The following is a 23,517-nucleotide window of genomic DNA, read 5'->3' as shown; positions in this document are numbered from 1 at the left end:
CCTTTTAGAAGTAACACCCCAAAAAGATGTCCTTTTCATTATAGGGGACTGGAATGCAAAAGTAGGAAGTCAAGAAACACCTGGAGCAACAGGCAAATTTGCCCTTGGAATGCAGAAGGAAGCAGGGCAAAGATTTCCAAAAGAACACACTGGTCATAGCAAACACCCTCTTCCAACAACACAAGAGAAGACTTTACACATGGACATCACCAGATGGTCAACACCAAAATCAGACTGATTGTATTATTTGCAGCCAAAGATGGAGAAGCTTTATACAGTCAACAAAAACAAGACCACGAGCTGACTGTGGCTTAGATCATGAAGTCCTTATTACCAAATTCCGACTTAAATTGAAGAAAGTAAGGAAAACTGCTAGACTATTCAGGTATGACCTAAATCAAATCCCTTATGATTTTATAGTGGAAGTGAGAAATAGATTAAGGGCCTAGATCTGACACTTAGAGTGCCTGATGAACTATGGAATGAGATTCGTGACATTGTACAGGAGACTGGGATCAAGACCATTCCCATGGAAAAGAAATGCAAAAAAAGCAAAATGGCTGTCTGGGGAGGCCTTAAAAAATAGCTATGAAAAGAAGAGAGGTGCAAAGCAAAGGAGAAAAGGAACGATATAATCATCTGAATGCAGAATTCCAAAGAATAGCAAGAAGAGATAAGAAAGCCTTCTTCAGTGAACAATGCAAAGAATTAGAGGAAAATAACAGAATGGGAAAGACTAGAGATCTCTTCAGAAAATTAGAGATACAAAGGGAACATTTCATGCAAAAATGTTTTCGACAAAGGACAGAAATGGTATGGACATAACAGAAGCAGAAGATATTAACAAGAGGTGGCAAGCATACACAGAAGAACTGTACAAAAAAGATCTTCACAACCCAGATAATCACGATGGTGTGATCACTCATCTAGAGCCAGACAGCCTGGAATGTGAAGTCAAGTGGGCCTTAGAAAGCATCACTATGAACAAAGCTAGTGGAGGTGATGGAATTCCAGTGGAGCTATTTCAAATCATGGAAGATAATGCTGTGAAAGTGCTGCACTCAATATGCCAGCAAATTTGGAAAACTCAGCAATGGCCACCAGACTGGAAAAGTTCAGTTTTCATTCCAATCTCAAAGAAAGGCCATACCAAAGAATGCTCAAACTACCGTACAATTGCACTCATCCCACACACTAGTAAAGTAATGTTCAAAATTCTCCAAGCCAGGCTTCGCCAATACATGAACCATGAACTTCCTGATGTTCAAGCTGGTTTTAGAAAAGGCAGAGGAACCAGAGATCAAATTGCCAACATCCGCTGGATCATGGAAAAAGCAAGAGAGTTCCAGAAAAAAAAAAAAAAAAATCTATTTTTGCTTTATTGACTATGCCAAAGCCTTTGATTGGGTAGATCACAGTAAACTGTGGAAAATTCTGAAGGAGATGGGAATACCAGACCACCTGACCTGCCTCTTGAGAAATCTGTATGCAGGTCAGGAAGCAACAGTTAGAACTGGACATGGAACAAGAGACTGGTTTCAAATAGGAAAAGGAGTTTGTCAAGGCTGTATATTGTCACCCTGCTTATTTAACTTCTATGCAGAGTACATCATGAGAAACGCTGGACTGGAAGAAACACAAGCTGGAATCAAGATTGCGGGGAGAAATATCAATCACCTCAGATATGCAGATGACACCACCCTTATGGCAGAAAGTGAAGAGGAACTAAAAAGCCTCTTGATGAAAGTGAAAGAGGAGAGTGAAAAAAATGGCTTAAAGCTCAACATTCAGGAAACGAAGATCATGGCATCCAGGCCCATCATTTCATGGGAAATAGATGGGGAAACAGTGGAAACATTGTCAGACTTTATTTTTGGGGGCTCCAAAATCACTGCATTTGGTGATTGCAGCCTTGAAATTGAAAGACGCTTACTCCTTGGAAGAAAAGTTATGATCACCCTAGATAGCATATTGAAAAGCAGAGACATTATTTTGCCGATTAAGGTCTGTCTAGTCTAGGCTATGGTTTTTCCTGTGGTCATGTATGGATGTGCAAGTTGGACTGTGAAGAAGGCTGAGTGCTGATGAATTGATGCTTTTGAACTGTGGTGTTGGAAAAGACTCTTGAGAGTCCCTTGGACTGCAAGGAGATCCAACCAGTCCATTCTGAAGGAGATCAGCCCTGGGATTTCTTTGGAAGGAATGGTGCTAAAGCTGAAACTCCAGTACTTTGGCCACCTCATGTGAAGTGTTGACTCATTGTAAAAGACTCAGATGCTGGGAGGGATTTGGGGCAGGAGGAGAAGGGGACGTCTGAGGATGAGTTGGCTGAATGGCATCACTGACTCGATGGACGTGAGTCTGAGTGAACTCCGGGAGTTGATGATGGACAGGGAGGCCTGGCGTACTGTGATTCATGGGGTCGCAAAGAGTCGGACACGACTAATCAACTGAACTGAACTGAAGGTTGGTCATAACTTTCCTTCCAATGAGTAAGCATCTTTTAATTTCATGGCTGCAATAATCATCTGCAGTGATTTTGGAGCCCAGAAAAATAAAATCAGCCACTGTTTCCCCATCTATTTGCCATGAAGCGGTGGGACCTGATGCCATGATCTTTGTTTTCTGAATGTTGAGCTTTAAGCAACTTTTTCACTCTCCTCTTTCACTTTCATCAAGAGACTCTTTAGTTCTTCTTCCCTTTCTACCATAAGGGTGATGTTATCTGCATATCTGAGATTATTGGTATTTCTACCAGCAATCTTGATTCCAGCTTGTACTTCCTCTAGCCCAGCATTTCTCATGATGTCCTCTGCATATAAGTTAAATAAGCAGGGTGACAATAAACAGCCTTGACGTACTCTTTTTCCTATTTGGAACCAGTCTGTTGTTCCATGTCCAATTCATTACATAAATTGTCCAATCATAATCAACCTAATTTTATTCTTTTTAAACCCAATTGTACATGCCTGGAAACAAACGTCTATATAAACAGACATACACCTACTATTCAGGCTGGATATATATGTTTAGTGTATCCACATTTCTGCTAGAGTGATATTTAATATATTTAATCATATATTTTCTAAAGATGGATGTTAAAACTTTACTTCCAAATTTATCTTTCTTGGTCATCAACAATTTTTATAACATTCATTTATTTCAAAAAGCTAATCAGCTACAATCACCTTTTTTTGTAGTACTGGATAAAATCAACCTATATTAGAAGAAGAAATAAAAAAGTCATCAGAGTGTATTCAATCAAGAAAAATCTATTTATGAAGAAGATCATAATTGAATCAATAGCTTGTGGAATCTGTCCTCCTTGAAATGTTTTCAAATATAATTTACATTTTTGTTATTAAAAAACATTATCTACTGTCATGAGAAAAGCGACCACGTATAACTTTCAGCTTGGCATATGTATATAGTCCACAGACATCGTTTCATTGTGCTTCTCCACAGTGTTGTGAGGCAAGAAGCTCAGAGAGTATTTGGGGCATTTTTAAGATGCATTGAAATTCACTGAGGTTCTAACATAAGAACATATGCTGATGTTAAACTGGGTTGGACCTAGAATTAATTTCTGTGTAACTGTTCAATGATCCTTCCTTTTCTTCAGTTCTTAAAAAGACAGATGAAAAGTGGAAACAACAAAATAGTACTTTTCTTGGATTGTTACAGGTGACAAGAACTAATTAATTAGATTTTTTTTTCTCTCTCCATTTTAATCTGACCTCTTGAATGGTTTCTGATTTTGTACTCATCCGTCCTCAATTTCACTCATTTTGTTACTGTAAGGAGATTACTATAATGTCCTCCTAACTTGACCCTGATGGCACTCCCCACATCTTTTTTTAATCTATTCAAATTTCAGAAAGTTTTTTTTTTTTCCCCAAAATGTCAATCTAATAGATGTTCCTCAGTGCTGTTAAGAAAAATCCAACTTCTCCTTAAGTTTTTGAAAAATTACCTGATTTACTACTTTCATTTCCACTTGGATTTCTGGTTTTTTTTTTTTTTTTTTTTTTTTTTCCTTTTTGCTTAATTTCTCAGACTAGGAATTCTAATACTATGCTGAGAGGTGAGAATGGGCCTCTTTGTCTTGATCCTTGTTTTAAAGATAAGTTTTCAGTTTTCCACTACTGAATCTGATTTTAGCTGTGATTTTGTCATAAGTAGCCCATGTTACTTGAGATAAATTTTTCTGTGCCTGTTTCGCTGAGAGTTGATTTTTTTGAAAATACGAATGGGTTTTGAATGTTGTCATCTTTTTTTTTTTTTTCCCTAAAGCTATTGAGAAGATCATGTGATTTTTATTTTGTTGATATGGTGAACCACGTTGGTTGATTTCTGAATGTTGAACTATCTTGACATGTCTGAAATAAACTCCAATTTATCATGGCATATGATCTTTTCAATGTTCTCTGTTTGATCCTTTAAATATATACAGTTTGCTAATATTTAATATATGCAGCTTGTTAATATATTCTCATCTTGGTCTTTTTAATACATGTATTTTGCTAATATATATGAGAATTATCTTCATTATATTGTCCTGTAATATTCTCCCTGTGTGTTGTCTTTGATTTTGTTATCAGGGTAATGTTGGCCTTATAAAATAAGTTAGGAAGCATTTCCTCCTCTTAATTTTTTTGGAAGTTTGAGAAGTATAGATAAATCTTTGAATGGTTGATATAATTCTCCTATGAAGGTCATTGAGCTTTTGGTTTTGTGGAAGTTTTTTATTATTCTTCTTTTAATATTTTTATGGATATCCAGCTTATTCAGATTTTCCACTTCTTCATAATTCAGTCTTGGAAAGCTGTATGATTCTAAGAATTAATCCATTTCTCTTAAACTGTCCACTTAAATGGCATCTATCTGTTCATAATATTATCTTACATTGTTTTGCATCTCTGCAGTATCCATTGCTACTTCACCTCTTCGTTTTTTTTATTTTATTTATCAGAGCCTTCTCCCACATTGTCTTTGTAGGCCTAACTGAATATTTGTCATTTTTCTTCTTATTTTCAAATAAATAGAACATAGTTTTATTAATATATTTGTCTTTTTAGTGGCTGTTTCATTTATTTACACTCTGATCTTAAATATTTTCTTCCTTCTACTGATTTTAGGCTTTTCTTGTTCTTTCTTTTATTGATTTATTTTAATTAGAGGATAATTAGTTTACAATATTGTGATGATTTTTGCCATAGATTGACATGAACCATCCATAGATACACATGTGTCCCCCCATTCTGAATCCCCCCAGTCACCTCACTCCTCAACCCATCCCTCTGTGCTGTCCCAGAGCACTGGCCCTGATTCATGAATCAAAACTTGCACTTGTTATCTATCTTACATATGGTAGTAGGTCTGTAGAATTCTCCAGGAAATAATACTGAACTGGGTAGTCATTCCCTTCTCCAAGAGATCTTCCCAAACCAGGAATTGAACCCAGGTCTCCCACATTACAGGCAGATTTTTTTTTTTTAAACCATCTGAGTCACCAGGGAAGACCAATATACATGTTTCAATGTTATTCTTTCAACTCATCCCTCCTTCCCTTCTCCCACAGAGTGAAAAAAAAATCTGTTCTTTATATCTATGTCTCTTTTGCTGTCTTGCATATAGGATCATAGTTACCATCTTTCTAAATTCCATACATATGCATTAATATACAATATTTATGTTTCTCTTTCTGAATTACTTCACTCTATATAATACACTCCAGAGTCATCCCCCTCATTAGAACTGATTCAAATGTGTTCTTTTATAGCTAATATTCCACTGTGTATATGTACCAAAACTCCCTTTTCTATTCATCTGCTGATGGATATCTAGATTGCTTTCATGTCCTAGCCACTGAAAATAGTGCAGAGATGAATACTGAGGTACATGTGTCTCTTTAAATTATGGTTTCCTTAGGGTGTATGCACAGCAGTGGGATTGCTGGGTCATATGGCAGTTCTATTCCCAGTTTTTTAAGGAATCTCCACACTGTTCTCCAACGTGGCTGTATCAGTTTTCATTCCTAGCAACACTGTAAGAGCGTTTCATTTTCTCCTCACTCTCCCTGGCATTTATTGTTGTAGACTTTTTGATGATTGCCATTCTGACCTGCATGAGATGATACCTCGTGGTTTTGATTTGCATTTCTCTAATAATGAATGACATGGAGCATCTTTTCATGTGTATTAATTATCTGTATGTCTTCTTTGGAGAAAAGTCTATTTAGTTCTTTTGGCCTCTTTCTGATTGAGTTGTTAATTTTTTGGTATTGAACTACATGGTCTGCTTGTATATTTTGGAGATTAAGTCTTTGTCAGTTGTTATGTTTGTTATTTTCCCATCTCATCCCTCTGGGTCATCCCAGTGGAACAGCCCTGAGTACTCTGTTGAAGAATCCTTGCATTCCTGAAATAAAGCCTACTCAGTCATGATGTATGATCTTTTTACCACGTTCTTGGATTTTATTTGGTAGAATTTTGTTTGAGGATTTTATCATCTATGTTCATTTGTGATGTTGACCTGTAGTTTTCTTCTTTTGTGGCTTCTTTGTCTGGTTTTCAAATCAGAGTGTTGGTGGCCTCGTAGAATGAATTTGGAAGTTTAACCTCTTCTGCAATTTTCTGGAAGAGTTTGAGTAGGATAGGTATCAGCTGTCTCTACATTTTTGGTAGAATTTGCCTGTGAAGCCATCTGGTCATGGACTTTTGTTTGTTGTAAGATTTTTTATTACAGTTTCTATTTCCAAGCTTGTGGTTGCTCTGTTCATATTTTTTTTATTTTTCTCTGGTTCAGTTTTCAAAATTATATTTTTCTAAGAATATGTCCATATTTTCCAATTTGTCCTTCTTATTGGAATACAGTTGCTCATAGCCCACTATTGTGATCTATTTTATTTCTATGTTATCTGTTCTGATTTCTCCATTTTCAATTCTAATTTTATTGATTTCATCATGTTTTCTTTATGATTCTGGTTATGGCTTATCTATTTTGTTTATCTTCTCAAAGAACTGGCTCTTAGTGTTGTTGATAATTGCTGTAGTCTCCTTCTTTTTTTTTTTTTTTTCCTTTTGTTGCTGTTTTTTTTTTTTTTCATTTATTTACACTGAGTTTTATGATTTCTTTCCTTCTACTAACTTTGCTTTTGTTGTTGTTATCGTTCTTCTTCTTTCTCTAGTTATTTTAGATGGAAACTTAGGTTGGCTGTTTGATGTTTCTCTTGTTTCCTGAAGTAGACTTGTATTGCTGTGAACAAATCCCTCTTAGCACTGATTTTCTGAATCCCATAGGTTTTGGGTTGTCTTGTTTCCATTGTCATTTGTTTCCATGTATATTTAGATTTCCATTTTGATTCCTCACATGATTTCTTACATGATATCAGTTATTCAGAAGCATGTTGTTTAGCCACCATTTGTTTGTGTTGTATATAGTTTTTTTTTTTTGTAGTTGAAATTTAATCGTGCTGCATTGTTAACAGAAAAGATGCTTGACATGATTTCAGTTTTTAAAATTTATATAAGCTAGATTTGTGGCCCAGGAAGTGATCTATCCTGAAGAATGCTCTGTGTGCACTTGAGAAAAAGGTGAAATCCATGGTTTTTGGATGAAATGCCTTCTAGCTATTAGGTCTAACTGGTCTAGTGTGTCATTCAAAGCTTGTGTTTCTTACTTAATTCTGTTTGGATGATCCATCCATAGGTGTCAGTGGGGTATTAAAGTTCACCACTATAACTGTGTTACTGCTAATTTCCCCTCTCATACTTGTTAGCATTTGCCTTATATATTGAGGTGCTCCTATATTGGGTGCATATGTATTATAATTGTAATATCTTCTTCTTGGGTTGAACCCTTGATCATAATTTAGTGTCTTTCACTGTCTCGTATCAGTCTTTCTTTCAAAGTCTATTTTGATTGCTATGAGTATTGCTACTCCTACTTTCTTGTGATCTCCTTTTGCAAAAAGGATGCAACTCCTTTTTGAAATATCCTTTTCCACCCCTTCACTTTCAGTCTATATGACCCTAGGTTTGCGATTCTCTTGTAGACAGCATATATACGTGTTTCTTTTTTTTTTTTTATCCACTTGTCCAGTTTTTGTCTTATGTTTGAAGCATTTAGCCCATTTATATTTAATGTAGTTATTGATAAGTATGATCCTATTTTCATTCCAATCCCAAAGAAAGGTAATGCCAAAGAATGCTCAAACTACCACACAATTGCACTCATCTCACACACTAGTAAAGTAATGGTCAAAATTCTCCAAGCCAGGCTTCAGCAATACATGAACTGTGAACTTCCTGATGTTCAAGCTGGTTTTACATAAGGCAGAGGAACCATAGATCAAATTGCCAACATCCACTGGATCATCAAAAAAGCAAACGAGTTCCAGAAAAACATCTATTTCTGCTTTATTGACTATGCCAAAGCCTTTGACTGTGTGGATCACAGTAAACTGTGGAAAATTCTGAAAGAGATGGGAATACCAGACCACCTGACTTGCCTCTTGAGAAATCTGTATGCAGGCCAGGAAGCAACAGTTAGAACTGGACATGGAACAACAGACTGGTCCCAAATAGGAAAAGGAGTATGTCAAGGCTGTATATTGTCACCCTGCTTATTTAACTTCTATGCAGAGTACATCATGAGAAACACTGGGCTGGAAGAAACACAAGCTGGAATCAAGATTGCCGGGAGAAATATCAATCACCTCAGATATGCAGATGACACCACCCTTATGGCAGAAAGTGAAGAGGAACTAAAAAGCCTCTTGATGAAAGTGAAAGAGGAGAGTGAAAAAGTTGGCCTAAAGCTCAACATTCAGAAAACGAAGATCATGGCAGCCAGGCCCATCACTTCATGGGAAATAGAGGGGGAAACATTGTCAGACTTTATTTTTTTGGGCTCCAAAATCACTGCAGATGGTGACTGCAGCCATGAAATTAAAAGACACTTACTCCTTGAAAGAAAATTTATGAGCAACCTAGATAGTATATTCAAAAGCAGAGACATTATTTTGCCGACTAAGGTCCGTCTAGTCAAGGCTATGGTTTTTCCAGTAGTCATGTGTGGATGTGAGAGTTGGACTCTGAAGAAGGCTGAGCACTTAAGAATTGATGCTTTTGAACTCTGGTGTTGGAGAAGACTCTTGAGAGTCCCTTGGACTGCAAGGAGATCCAACCAGTCCATTCTGAAGGAGATCAGCCCTGGGATTTCTTTGGAAGGAATCATGCTAAAGCTGAAACTCCAGTACTTTGGCCACCTCATGCGAAGAGTTGACTCATTGGAAAAGACTTTGACGCTGGGAGGGATTGGGGGCAGGAGAAGAAGGGGACAACAGAGGATGAGTTGGCTGAATGGCATCACTGACGTGATGGACGCGAGTCTGAGTGAACTCCAGGAGTTGGTGATGGACAAGGAGGCCTGGCGTACTGCAATTCCTGGGGTCGCAAAGAGTCGGACACGACTGAGTGACTGAAATGAACTGAACTGATCATCCTGTTACCATTTGCTTTTTGCTTTGGGTTTGTTTTTATGAATGTTTTTTTGTGTGTGTGTTTATCTAGAGAAAATCCCTTTTAATTTGTTGAGGAACCGGTGTGGTGGTGCTGAATTCTCTCAGCTTTTGCTTATCTGTAAAGCTTTTTATTTCTCTTTCCAATCAGAATAATGTCCTTTCTGGATAGAGTAATCTTAGCTCTAGTTTTTTCTCTTTCATCAATTTAAATATGTCTTTCCATTCTCTCTGGCTTGAAGAGTTTCTATTGAAAGATCCACTATTATCTTTATGAAGGTTCTCTTGTAAGCTATTTGTTTATTTTCCCTTGCTACTATTAATATTTGCTTTGTGTTTAATTTTTGTTAGTTTAATTACTATGAATCTTTGTGTGTTTCATCTTGGTTTTATCCTTTTTTGGAACTCTTTGAGTTTCCTGAAATTGGGTAGCTATTTCCTACTGCCTTTTAGGGTAATTTTCAACTACTATCTCCTCCAGTTTTATCCCATGTCCTTTCCTTTTGGCTTCTTCTTCTGGGACACCTATAATTCAAATGATGGGGCATTTGATATTGTCCCAGAGGTCTCTGTAGTTTTTCTCATTTCTTTTAACTCTTTTTTTTTTTTTTTTTTGAATCATGCGTCATTTATTTCTACCCTTTTACTTTCCACCTCACTTATCCTTTCTTCTGGCTCAGTTATTCTGCTGTTGGTTCCCTCTAGAGTGTTTTTAATCTTAGTTACTGCATTGCATATTATTGATTGACTCCTTCTTATTTCTTCTAGGTCCTTGTTAAGGATATCTTGCATCTGCTCAATCTGTGTCACCAGTCTGTTTATCTGTAAATCATTCTTTTTCAAGATTTTGGCTCATCTTTACTATCATTATTCTGAATTATTTTTCAGGTAGACTCCCTATTTCCACCACTTCTTCTTCTTCTTTTTTTTTTTTTTTTGTTTCTGTTTGTTTGTTTTGGACTGATGGATTTTTACTATATTTCTTCACCTGTTGTATATTTCTCTGTGCTTTCATTTCACTTAGATTTATGTTTCGGGTCCCTTTTCTACAGGCTTGGGGCCCATGGTTCCTCTTTATTGTGAAGTCTGCTCCCTGTGGTTGTGATTGGACCAGTGACTTGTCAAGTTTTCCTGGTTGGGAGAATTTGTGTCTGTGTTCTGATGAGTGGATCTGTATCTCTTTTCTCTGGAGTGCAATGAAGTGTCCAATGAAGAGTTGTGAGGTGTCTTTGTGTTTGTTATGACTTTGGTCAGCCCATCTTTTAATGTTCAGGGCTGAGTTCCTGTTTTGCTGGAGAGTCATTGTGGGGGCATTTCACTGGAACTTGCTGCATCTTGGGCCATCGAGTTTGGATTCAGTGTAGGTATGGAGACTTTGGGGTCAGCTCTTGCCTCTTTTTGTTCCCCATGGTCAGGAGTTCTATGATGGTGTAATGTTCTGGAGTTGAGCGTCCTGCCTCAGGGATTCAGTCCCCCTCTTACATTAATCTCAAGACTTCTACATCCACACAGCACAGAAACCAAAGGCCCTAGGTTAATGCTGAAGCAACTCTCCACAGCCAAAAACACACAGAATGATTCACAGAGTTATATAGAGAAGAAAGAGGGAGGAGGGAGATAGAAATGACCAGGAGGAGAAATAAGAGAGTCAAAAGGGTGAGAAAAATCAAGCCAGCAGATAATTAAGTGAAAATGCATACTAAAGATTAGGTTTTTAAAGGTAGAAAATTGATAACAAATATCAAATGGGGAAAATTAAAGACCTAGATTAGAGATTAGACTCTCAAAAGTGCAATGTAAAAAATGAAACAAAATCAACCCTAAAAAATTATATATATATATATGTGTGTGTGTGTGTTTAAAATGTAGGGGTTTTTTAGAACAGTAATAATAGGCTATAAAAATGAAACCTAAAGGAGAAATAAAGATCTAAAATTTTAAAAATTAAACAAAAAGTGATAATAGTAAAAATATATCTAGGAATTTCTCTGAGGCTGATGTGCGCAGTGTTGGGTCAGTTCAGTTTCAGATAGTCCCTTTTTCTGGCTTGTACTTGTCTTTAATTTTTGTATTTACCCCTCAAATGCATAGTCTCATCATTAACTTCAGGATTTTAATGTGTTGCACCTGTCACTTCCTGGGTGGTTTTCCCTTCTTTGCTTATTTTGGCTTCCTCTGTTTACAAGTCTCTTCAGTGTCTAATTTTCCCCAGACACTAGGGAGCACAGGTAGCCAGTTACTCATGTTTCACTTGCTCAGTTGTGCTGTGGAGAAAGAGGGACACTGCAAACAAATTCTGCTGGCATGTGTGAGGAGTGCTCCCCTTGGATGGAACTCAGTGGGTTTGCCACAGCCCGAGTCATCTTGTACCTCCTGGGTCCACACTATTCAAGCTCCTGTGTGCTCTGTGAGGACACTGTCTGAAGTGAACCCTGCCTTTAATGCACTACCCAGGTCTAAGACACTCAGGTTCTTGGGTATTCCATAAGGTCACAGAAAGGCTGTGCATTTTGTACCCTTCCCAAGCCCAAGCTGCTCAGGTGAGCAAGTTCTTGGTGAGTGCACTGTCCCAGTTGGGCCATACATGTTATGAACCTCCCTGGTCCTGACCACTCAGTTTGCTAGGTTGTCCACAAGGGCACAGTCCCTGGTATGTGGTGTGTCTCCTTTGGGGTGTTGATCTCAGGCTATGACATTCCTGGTCCTGATTGATGTCAACCTTCCAGGATCCCAGGAAGTCTTGGTTTACAACAGGCAGCCTGTTCACAGTTTGGTGGAAAATTCGGCCTCTGGGGCTGAGATTGCAGCAGCCCCTTGCTTTCTGCCTCTGGCTGTTGTACACCTGCCCCTCAGCCTCTGGGAGGGAGGGTGGTAGATGACAATCTTTTGCTCTCCTTTGGTATTTGCCAGGGTGCAATACTTTGTTCTGTGAGTGCTCCAAGGGTCACCATGCCTCCTTAGAGATTTTTTATGGGAATGGTGCTTTTTTTCCTCTCTCTGGCAATCCCATGGTTTGGGTAGCTATCTCACATTAAGCCCTTCAGATTATCCTCAGGACATTTAAACCCAGTACTTACCCTAAGGATAGATGATGAATCTCATTCTTCCACATCAAACCCCCACTCACTGCTTGTGGACATGAGTCTCTGAGCCACTTCTCCACTGGTTCAGTTCAGTTCAGTCGCTCAGTCGTGTCTGACTCTTTGCAACCCCATGAACCTCAGGACGTCAGACCTCCCTGATCATCACCTGGTAGTTGAAGCTAAGTGCATATATATTTTTTTGTTCATTTGTTTATTTCCAATTATGTTGCCTCTGAGATTCTAAATCTCTCCACAGGCCCTGCCTGTGAAAGGGTCCCCTATTGTGTGGAAACTTCTCCTCCTTCATGACTCCTTCCCCAGGATGGGTCTCTGTCACAAATCCTTTGTCTCTGTTTTCATCTTTTATATTCTATCATATTTCCTTTGAAGAATTTGGGCTGCCTTTCTGGCTGTCTGGTGTCCTCCACCAGCATTCAGAAGTTGTTTTGTGGAAGTTGTACACATTCAAATAATCTTTTGATGAATTTGTGAAGGAGAAAGTGGTTTCCACATTCTATTCCTCCACCATCTTGGGACTGCTTCTCATTGTTCTATTTTGTTGTTTTTCTAGTTCATTTAGGGGTAAGTTTAGACTTACTTGATTTTTTTGATGTTGTTTATTGAGATAGGACAGTATTGCTGTAAACTTTTTTTTTTTTTTTACATCCCAAAGAGTTTGGTGTGTCATACTTTGATTTGTCCTCAGATAGGTTTTTTGTTTGTTTGTTTGTTTTCTCCTTTTCATTTCTTCCGTGACACAATTGCTATTCATTAGCATGTTGTTCAGTCACCATATACTTTTGATATTTTTGGCCTTCTTCTTTTAATTGATTTTTAGTTTCATGCCACTGTCATCAGAAACTATGCTTAAAATTATTTCAATCCTTTTAAATTTACTGAGACTTGTTATATAACCTACCATATAGTCTATCCTTGAGAACCTTCCACGAGTATTTGAGAAAAAATGTGCACTATGCTACATTTGGATGGAATGTTCTATATAAACACATCCAAATCCACTGATCTAATGTTTCACTTGAGGTCATGGTTTTCTTATTGATTTTCTCTCAGTATAATTATTCTGCTGATATAAGTAGGATGCTAATGTTCCCTAGGATTAGTGGATTGTGACAATTTTCCCTTTAGATCTATTAATATTTGGTATATATATGTAGTTATTAATAAATATAATTACTTATTTAGTAGTAATAAGGGTAAAATGTATAATGACATAATGACATTCTCTCATGTAAAGGAGGGTATGATATTATTGATGTGGTGGGTGTATTTACCTAGTTGTGTTGTGATTAGCATATACAGGGAGTATAGAGCAGTAATTACTATATGTGCTCCTATTAGAATAATTGTGATGTTGGATCATGAAAAAGTCAATATTACTACAAATAGTTCCCTGATTAGGTTAATTGCTGGAGGCAGAGCTAGATTAGTCAAGCTTGCTAAGAGTCATCATGTGGCCATTAGTGGGAAGAATGTTTGTAGGCCTTGGGCTAGAATTATTTTTCAGCTGTGGATTCATTTGTAGTTAGAGTTTGCTAGACAGAAAAGTATGGAGGATGTAAGACCATGGGTGATTATTAGGGCTGTAGTGCCTATGTAGCTTCAAGGTGTTTGGATAAGAGTGGCTACCATACAAGTGCCATGTGTCTGACAGAGGAGTATGCGATGAGTGATTTTAAGTCTGTTTGAAGAAGGCAAATTGAGCTAGTCATGATTACACCCCATAAGGACAGCATAATGAATGGATATGCTATGAAGTTGGTTATTGGGTTTAGGAGTATTGTAATTCATAGTATGCCATATCCTCCTAGTTTCAGTAGGACTGCTCCAAGGACTATGGAGCCTGCAATGGGGGCTTCTACATGGTCTTTGGGTAGTCAAATGTGGAGGCCATATAGTGGTATTTTTACTATGAAGGCTATTATGGATGCTAATCACACACACACACACACACACAAATATTTGAACAGGAACTAGGTGTTGGTTGTACTCAGTATTGAAGTATTAGGAAGTTTAGGGATCTTACGGTGTTTTGGATGTACATTAGTGTAACTGGCAGCACGAGGGAACCTGCAACTGTATAAAATAGGAGGTAGAGGCCAGTGTTTAGGTGCTCTGTTTTTTTCCCCCATCGGGTGATAATAATAAGTGGTAGGACTAGTGTTGTTTCAAATAGAATATAAAAGAGGATTAGCTCTATGGTGGGGAGGATTAGCTCTATGGTGGTGAAAATTATGATTAGGAATAGTTGTAGTAAGATTAATATGGTGATGTATAGTTTTTTGGGGGTTAAATTCTCTTTTGATAGGTAATGTTCACTAGCTATTAACATTAGGGGAAGAAGCAACACAGTTAGGATTAATAGTGGTGTTGATAGAGAATCGGAGAAGAAAACTAGCGAAATGTTGAGGCTGTTGTCACTAAATTGATTTATGAGGAGTAGGCTTGTGAGGCTGATTAGCAGGCTATGGGTTGTAGAATTAATCCAGATTATATTATCTTTTGATAGTTAGGTTAGGGGTATAAGTATTACTGTGCAGATAATATATTTTAGCATTGGAGTAGATTAAGCTTTTATACATAATCAGTACCATATGTGTTTGATACCATTACTAGTAGGGATAAGCCTAGTGCTGCTTCACAGGCCATGAAGACCAGCAAGATAATAGGTAATATACTAGCTAAGGTAAAATGTGAGTTTAAGATTATTAGGGTGGCTATAACAAATAGAGATATTATTCCTTCTAGGCATAGAAGAGATGATATTAGGTGGAATCAGTATATTAATAATTCTACAAGGGATACTGTGAGTGCTATTATAATGTTTATGTATGCTAGAGACTTTTGGTAATTATGAGTTCAATCATAATCTAATGAGTTAAAATCATTTATTTTATTTTAAGCTAAATACCATACAAGGTTCATTCTAGTCCTTTTAAAGTTCATTCATAGGTTAGGCTTACAGCTAATAGTAGGATTGGGAAGAGGGTCATGGTGAGTATTGTGTTTAGGTTATTTGTGAGGCCCCAGGTAGTGGTAAAAGGAGTGCATTCCAGGTCAAAGAGGAGAAAGGTGATGGCTACTAGGAAAAATTTTATGAGAAAGTAGGCAAACTGATCCCATGGGGTTGAATCCACAGTCACATGGACTTGTTTTTTCTGAATACACATTTAGTTGGAGAAGTCAGAATACAATAATGAAAAGTAGTGTAGCTAGCGTGAGGTTAGTTAGGAGGGCTATTATTAGATTTATTATTCTTTTTCAGACAAGACTGAAACTAACTGATTGGAAGTCAGTTGTACTAGTTAATACTAAAAGAATATGAACCTCATCAATAGATAGATACATATAGAAAGAGTCATACTATGTCTACAAAGTGTCAATATCAGGTGGCAGCTTCAAAGCCAAAGTAGTGGTTGGAAGTGAAGTGGGATTTCAGTTGGTGAAAGAAGCAGACAATTAGGAAAGTAGATCCAATAATGACGTGGAGGCCGTGGAAACCAGTGGCTATGAAAAAGCTTGAACCATAAACCTCATCTGAGATGGTAAAAGGTGCTTCATAGTATTCTGAGGCTTGTAATAATGTGAAATACACACCTCGTGCAATAGTAATAAATAGAGCTTGTAATATGTGATTGTGGTTTCCTTCTATAAGGCTGTGATGGGCCCAGGTAGTAGAGACTCCTGAGGCTAGTAGGACAGAAGTGTTAAGTAGTGGGATTTCTAGGGTGTTAAATGGATGAATGCCTGTTCGGGATCAGCAGCCGCCTAGCTCGGGTGTAGGGATGAGACTGGAGTGTTAGAATGGTCAGAAAAACCCGGTAAAGAATAAGACTTCAGAGATAATGAAAGGGATCATTCCATAGCGGAGGCCTTTTCAGACAGTTGGAGTGTGATGTCCCTGAAAGGTGCTCTCTCTCGGACAATATCTCATCACCATTGATATATTGTGAGTATATTTGTTGTTAAGCCAAGTATTAATAGGACAATCGATTTGAAGTGAAATCATATAGGCCGGATGTTATTAAGAGGGCTGATAGGGCTCCTATAAGGGGTAAAGGACTTGGGTTTACAATATGATAGGCGTGGGTCTGGTGTGTCATTATGTGTTATAAGACTAACTAAGAGGGTAAATGCATAGGTTTGAAATATAGCTACTGCAAATTCAAGAATTGTTAGTAGGACTAGAATAATAAATGTAATAAGAGCCATTATGGTGCTAATGCTTATTACTGTGAGTGTAGTTCCTCCAATTAGGTGAATTAGTAAATGTCGTGTAGTAATATTGGCTGTTAGTCCTACGGCTAGGGCTATTCGTTAAAAGACTGATAGTGTTGATGATAACTAGTATTGGAATTAATGGTGTTGCTGTTCCTTGTGGTAAAAAGTGAGCAAGTGATGCTTTAGTTTTGTTGTGGAAGCCTGTAATTACAGCCCCTGCTCATAGGGGGAGGGCTATGCCCAGGTTCACTGATAGTTGTGTGGTTGGTGTAAAAGAGTGAGGTAGTACACCTAGTAGATTTTTTGATCCAATAAATAGGATTAAGGACATTAGTATTAATATCCATGTGTGTCCTTTGATGTGAATTCCCATTATTTGTTTTGATACAAGTTGGAGCATTCATTGTTAGAGAGAAATGAGGTGGTTATTTACTAATCAATTTGATGTTGGGAATAATAAGCTAGGGAATATGATGATAAGAGTAATGAGGAAGAGGCCTAGAATTATAGGGGTAATGAAAGAGGCAAACAGATTTTCATTCATTTTGTTTCTCAAGGGGTGCTTTGTTTTGTGTTTTGGTTAATGTTGGTTCTGGGTTATAATAAAAACTATGTTTTGAGATTTTTAGTTGAAAAATAATAAAAAGAACTAGAAATATTGATAGGTTTATTGTAAATCATGTTGATATGTCTAGTTGTGGCATGTCCTCAAGGAGAGAATTATACTCTCAATCTCTAACTTAAAACATTAGTGCTAATTTAGATTCTTGGCAATTTTATAGTATCAATGCAGATCATTTTTCAAAGTATTTTAGTGGGACTAGTTCAAGAAAAATGGGCATGAAACTATAATTTGATCTGCAGATCTCTGAACATTGTCCATAATATAAGTCTGGTCAGGTTGACATGAGGGTTGTTTGATTTAGACGACCTGGGATTGCATCTGTTTTTAATCCTAAAGAAGGCACAACTTATGAGTGTAGTACATCTTCAGAATAAATTAATATTTGAATTGTTATTTCTATTGGTAGTACAACCCAGTTGTCTACTTCTAGTAATCTTAGTTCTCCTGGTTTTAATTCTGATGTTGGAATTAAATAGGAGTCAAAGCTTAAATCATCATAATCTGTATATTCATAACTTCAATATCATTGATGTCCTATAGTTTTTACTGTAAGGGGTGGATTGTTAATCTTATCTATTATATATAAAATTCTTAAAGATGGAAGGGCAATTAAAATGAAGATAATGGCTGGCAGAATAGTTCAAATTGTTTCCACCTCCTGTGCCTCTATTGTGCTAGTATGAGTTAGTTTTGTTGTTAATATTAGTGAAATAATGTAAAGTTCTAGTGAGCTAATTAAAAAGGCAATTATTAGTGTGTGGTCATGAAAATGCAATAATTCTTCTATAAATGGGTGATGTTGCATCTTGGAAGCCTACTTGTATGGGGTATGCCATATGATATGTATAGGGTTTTCACCTATAACTTAACTTTGACAAAGTTATGTAATATTTTACTAACATCTCATTAATCGAGAAAGACATAGTGGCTATGATGTTGGCTTGAAACTAGTAATAGAGGGTTCGATTCCTTCCTTTCTTATTTTAATTTGATGTATGTAGGTTCTTCAAATATATGGTATGGTGGAGGGAATTCATTTAATCACTCTAAATTTGTTGTGGTTAAATATATAGTCAAGACTTCTCACTTAGATGTGAATACCTCTCAGATAATGAAGATTATTAGTATAACTGCTGTTAAAGAGATAAATGAGCCTATGGATAAAATGGTGGTTTATATTGTATATGCATCTGGGGAATCAGAATAGTGTCATGGTATACCAGATAGCCCTAAGAAGTATTGTAGGAAGATTATATTTACACCTACAAATATAGTCACACAATGGATTTTGGCTCATGTAGTGTTAAGGGTGTAGCCTGAAAATAGTGGGAATCAATGCAAAAATCCTCCTATAATAGCAAACACAGCCCCTATTGATAATACCTAATGGAAATGTGTGACTACATAATATGTGTCATGGAGAACAATGTCAAGGGAAGAGTTGGCTAGAACAATTCCAGTTAAGCCTCCTACTGTAAAAAGGAAAATGAAGCCTAGGGCTCATATTATAGTGGAAGATCATTTAATGTTACCCCCGTGAATTGTTCCCAATCAACTAAAGACTTTTACTCCAGTTGAGATAGCAATAATTATAGTAGCTGATGTGAAGTAAGCCCGTGTGTCAATGTCTATTCCAACTATGAACATATGGTGAGCTCATACGATAAATCCTAAGAACCCAATTGATATGATAGCTCAGACCATTCCCATATAGCCAAATGGCTCTTTGTTTCCTGAATAATAAGTTACGATGTGGGAAATGATTCCAAATCTGGGTAAAATAAGAATATATACCTCAGGGAGTCTGAAGAATCAGAATAAGGGTTGGTACAGGATGGGGTCCCTTCTTCCTGCTGGGTCTAGATTCCAGTCTGTTAATAATATTGTAATACCAATTGCTATTACAGGGAGTGAGAGGAGTAATAATATGGCAGTAATTAGCACAGATCACACGAATAGGGGAGTTTGATATTGTGATACTACATGGGGTTTAATATTAATAATTGTTGTGATGAAGTTAATAGCCCCTAAAATTGAGGAAACACCCACCAGGTGCAAAGAAAAAATGGTTAGGTCTACTGAGGTTCCGCATGGGCTAGGTTGCCGGCTAGAGGAGGGTACACGGCTCAGACTGTTCCCGTCCCAGCTTCGACTATAGATGATGTTAGAAGTAGTAGGAAAGAAGGGGGGAGAAGTCAGAAGCTCATGTTATTTATTTGGGAAATGCTATGTGAGGGGAGCCAATTATTAGAGGAACTAGTCAGTTATCAAACTCTCCAATTATGATTGACATCACTATAAAGAAGATTATTACAAACACGTGTGCAGTTACAATTACGTTATAAATCTGGTCGTCTCTGAGCAAGGTTCCAGGTTGACCTAGTTAAGCACGAATCAGCAGGCTTAGGGCTGTTCCTACTATGTTGGCTCAGGCACCAAATAGTTAAGTATAGGATACCAATATCTTTATGATTAGTTGAGAATAATCAGTGGTTAATGAACATGGGTAGAATGGCTGAGTAAAGCATTAGACTGTAAATCTAAAGACAGAGGTTTAATTTCTCTTTTTACCAAGTCCTGTGGTGAATTTACACTTTGAATTGCAAATTCAAAGAAGCAGCTTCAATTCTTCTGGGGCTTCTCCTGCCCTTTTTTTTTTTTTTTTCTTTGAGAAGAAGAGTGAAGCCAGTTGATTAGGGTATTTAGCTGTTAACTAAAGTTTCGTGAGGATAGAGCCCACCAATCTAGTGAGGATTTAGCTTAATTAAAGTGGTTAATTTGAGTTCAATTGATGTAAAGATGTAGTCCTACAATCTTTATCAGGAATTAAGTAAACTGTACTTGCTTAGGGCTTTGAAGGCTCTAGGTCTGTCTAACCTAAATTCCTATTCTAGTACTGATAGGATTGGTGTGAGTGGTAGTAGTATGGTAGATAGTACAACTATTGTTGGTAGGAGGGTTATTTGTTTTGTGGTGGAGAATTGTTATTTTATTTTTATGTTGTTTGCGGAGGGAAATATTGTTAATGTAGTGGGATATATGAGTCGTATGTAAAAGTATAAGTTTAGTAGTGCTGTAATTGCTATAAGGGTGGGTTGCTGCTGCTGCTGCTAAGTCGCTTCAGTCATGTCTGACTCTGTGGGACCCCATAGATGGCAGTCCATGAGGCTCTCCTGTCCCTAGGATTCTTCAGGCAAGAACACTGGAGTGAGTTGCCATTTCCTTCTCCAATGCGTGAAAGTGAAAAATGAAAGTGAAGTCGCTCAGTTGTGTTTGACTCAGCGACTCCATGGACCACGGCCCACCAGGCTCCTCCATCCATGGGATTTTCCAGGCAAGAGTGCTGGAGTGGGGTGCCATACTTTTTGTCATTGCTTGAATAATTATTCATTTTAGTATAAATCCTGAGAGTGGGGGAAGTCCTCTTATAGATAGGAGGGTGACAAAAAATAGAACGGTCATAACAGGTGCTTTATTTCATGTGTGTGATAGTGAGAGGGTAGTGGTGATTGAGCTGGCTATAAATAGTGTGAATATGGTAGAGGTTATGATAATGCAGATGACTAGGTTTAGTAGTATTATAGTGGGGTTATATAGTAGGACTGCTGTTATTCAGCCTATATGGGCGATTGATGTGTAGGCCATATTTTTTTGGAGCTGGGTTTGATTTACTCCCCCTCAACCTCCAATTATAATTGATAGAATGGATAGGGTTAGGATTAGGTTTAGGTTGATGGATGGGGTAATTTGATAAAGTACGGATATAGGTGCTAGTTTTTGTCATGTAAGCAAGATTAGGCCAGATGATAAGGAGTTGCCCTGTGCTACTTCTGGGACTCAGAAGTGGAATGGGGCTATTCCTAGTTTTATGGTGACAGCTATTGTTATGAGTATGGATGCTGTTGGGTTAAATAATTTTATTGGCCTGAGAACATTAGTTAATGATAATGGCTATTATTAGTAATATTGAAGCTGTTGATTGGGTTAGAAAGTATTTGGTTGGTGCTTCTGTGGCTCGTGGGTTGTATTTTTTTTATTATAATGGAGATAATAGCAAGCATATTTATTTCAAATCTGATTCAGATGAGTAGCCAATGGGAGCTGATTATGACAATGATAGTTCCTAGAATGATAGTTGATAGGATAATGATAAAGATAATTGGGGTTTATTAGTATGGGAAGGATATAAACCTACATTTTCGGGGTATGGGCCCCTATAGCTTAATTAGCTGATCTTACTATTAGACTTTGGTGTAATTGGAAGCACGAAAAGTTTTGGATTGTTAGGAGTAGGTTCAATTCCTATAGTTCTAGAAATAAGAGGGTTTAAATCTCTATTATTTACTCTACCAAAGTAACTCTTTTATCAGATATATTTCTTATGTTTGTGTTGACATGCTTGATAGGAGAATGGGTAGTGGTATGCCACATACATAGGGCTAGTGTTAGGTGTAGAAACAATTTTCATATTAGGTGTATTAGTTGATCTTAACAGAATCAGGGATAGGATGCTTGAATTCATAGGAAAGAAATTGTGAGTAGCAGTGACTTGATGGTGAAGTTGATTGTGTATATTTCTGGTATGCATGGATTATGAAATGCCCTTAGGAATAGGATTATTGTAAAAACATTTATTATAATGATGTTTGCATATTCTGCTATGAAAAATAGGGTGAATGATCCTGCTGCTTATTCTACATTAAAGCCTGAGAATAGTTCTGCTTCTCCTTCTGTCAGGTCAAATGGAGCTCAGTTTGTTTCTGCTAGGTTTCCCTGGTGGCTCAGAGGTTAAGGCATCTGCCTGCAATGCAGGAGACCTGGGTTCGATCCCTGGGTCAGGAAGATCCCCTGGAAAAGGAAATGGCAATACACTCCAGTATTCTTGCCTGGAGAATCCCATGGACTGAGGAGCCTGGTGGACTACAGTCCACAGGGTCACAAAGAGTTGGACACAATTGAGCTTCTTTCACAGTATTGAGATAAATCATATTATTGCTAGGGGTCATGCTGGAAAGATTAGTCATACTTGCTCTTGTGTGATGATTAGGGTGGAGAGGGTAAAGGATCCACTTATTATGAGGACTGATAGCAGAATAATTGCTAATGTGAATTCATATGAGATTGTTTGCGCTACTGCTCGTAAGGCTCCAGTTAGTGTATATTTTGAATTGGAGGCTCAGCCTGATCAGAGCATGGAATATACAGCTAAGCTTGATATGGCTAGTATAAATAGGATTCCTAGGTTTATGCTGATGAGGAGGTAGGATATGAGTAGAGAAATTTATATGGTTAGGGCTAGGCTTAGGGCCAGGATGGGTGCTAGGATAAATATTGAGATTGAGGATGTGGCAGCCTGTAGTGGTTCTTTGATGAAAAGTTTAATTGCATCAGCAATTGGTTGGAGTAGGCTGTACAGGCCTACAACATTTGGGCCTTTTCAGAATTGCATATACCCTAGAACTTTTCGCTCTACCAGTGTAAGAAATGCCACAGCTAGGAGAATGGGAATGATTAGCATCAGAATATTAATTATAAACATTTTGTTCAGGAGAGGATTTGAATCTCTGATTATAAAGGTTTAATTTTATGCAATTACCAGGCTCTGCCACCTTAACTGAGCCATTTTCTAGGGCAGGGTCTGTTTGTGGAATTCATTGAGGTGAAATCATTAATTGATTTAAGGTGCTTGTTTGAAGGTGGCCTTATTTCTCTTGTCCTTTCGTACTAGGAGAAATGCATAATAGATAGAAACCGACCTGGATTGCTCCGGTCTGAACTCAGATCATGTAGGACTTTAATCGTTAAACAAGTGAACTTTTGATAGCAGTTGCACCATTGGGATGTCCTGATCCAACATCGAGGTCTTAAACCCTATTGTCGATATGGACTCTTGAATAGGATTGCACTGTTATCCCTAGGGTAACTTGTTCCGTTGATCAAATTTTTGGATCAATAAGCGATAGTGTGATTTGACTTGTGGGTCTAGTCTTTAAAATCGCTTGGAGGATTTTTTTTTGATCTCTGAAATCACCCCAACCAAAACTGTT

General features: G+C 37.5%; 2 long non-coding RNA genes across 2 annotated transcripts; one reads left to right on the top strand and one right to left on the bottom strand.

The window, feature by feature from the left end:
* Positions 1–4,465: 4,465 nt before the first annotated feature.
* Positions 4,466–14,560, bottom strand: LOC120878685. Its single transcript, XR_005724610.1, has 3 exons — positions 13,838–14,560; positions 13,627–13,630; positions 4,466–4,477 (listed from the first exon to the last, which is right to left on the bottom strand). It is a non-coding gene; the product is annotated as an uncharacterized LOC120878685 (long non-coding RNA).
* A 7,596-nt stretch (positions 14,561–22,156) lies between these two features.
* On the top strand, positions 22,157–22,559 carry LOC120878684. Its single transcript, XR_005724609.1, has 2 exons — positions 22,157–22,237; positions 22,443–22,559. It is a non-coding gene; the product is annotated as an uncharacterized LOC120878684 (long non-coding RNA).
* The last annotated feature ends 958 nt before the right edge of the window (positions 22,560–23,517 follow it).

This window comes from Oryx dammah, unplaced genomic scaffold, assembly GCF_014754425.2.
Source record: "Oryx dammah isolate SB20612 unplaced genomic scaffold, SCBI_Odam_1.1 HiC_scaffold_19, whole genome shotgun sequence".
Classification (NCBI taxonomy): Eukaryota; Metazoa; Chordata; class Mammalia; order Artiodactyla; family Bovidae; genus Oryx; species Oryx dammah.
Note: the sequence above shows the minus strand (reverse complement) of the source record. Positions and strands in the feature narration are given on the sequence as shown.